The sequence below is a fragment of the Penaeus monodon genome, chromosome 21 (genome assembly GCF_015228065.2).
Source record: "Penaeus monodon isolate SGIC_2016 chromosome 21, NSTDA_Pmon_1, whole genome shotgun sequence".
Classification (NCBI taxonomy): Eukaryota; Metazoa; Arthropoda; class Malacostraca; order Decapoda; family Penaeidae; genus Penaeus; species Penaeus monodon.
Genome location: NC_051406.1, coordinates 36,796,144 through 36,796,945, shown reverse-complemented (window position 1 = coordinate 36,796,945; position 802 = coordinate 36,796,144). Strand labels below are relative to the sequence as shown.

Genomic DNA, 802 nt, shown 5'->3' with positions numbered 1-802 from the left:
TGAGAAATGAAATTACTATTAAAGTGACTACCCCCCTTAATTACCGCTGAGGGACTAAATCAGTGATAAAAAAAAGTCATGTTGAATTTTAAGATTAATTCAGGCTCCCCTCCTTAAGTCCACGGGCCAACGCAGGGTGTTAGTCGATCCTAACCCTTCCCTGATTACACAACCTTTTATCCCAAGGCTTTATATAAACTTTAAAAAATGCTGTGATGGGGTGATATGTTAGGGAAAGCATCCTTTTGTGCCGGTGCTACGTCATTCTATTTCCTTTTAAAGTTCGGCACACGAGAATAAAGATGGCAGCTCCGAGAATGCTTGTGGCCGCTGGAAACTTATTTTTGCAACTTCTGGAAGCGCCGGAAGAGTAAAGCAGATAAAAAAAAAACTCGGATGAAATATGAAATGAAGGGTACACAAATACAAATTTTGATGGAATCCTTTCATGTAAACCCTCTTAGTTATAGAATTTTAGGAATGGTATACGTCACAACTTTACAGCTGTAGGGGATTCCTTCCCATGAATCCTCTGTTACAAAGATTTCAACTTCTATCCAGTTTAACAGGTGATGCAGTGAGCCATGTTTCATTAATTCCCGCTGAAGTGATCTAATAGGATCTGTGAAATTATTTGTAACAACTATTTTATTCGACGGATTAAGATTATTGTCAGTAAATGCCTTTTCTTACGATTTGTTCTTGAAATATATTTATATTCTTACGGAAGATTTATCCCTTATCATTAACTGGAGTAGACATCATAAGACAAATTTTTTGATCTGTTGACATTCATAGTTTT

The 802-nt window shown here is 36.5% G+C and overlaps 1 protein-coding gene across 1 annotated transcript in view; it reads left to right on the top strand.

Moving 5' to 3' along the window:
* The window catches only part of LOC119586445, a gene marked incomplete at its 3' end in the record, with an annotated part of 12,247 nt that overhangs the window by 9,087 nt on the left and 2,358 nt on the right, over positions 1 to 802 (top strand).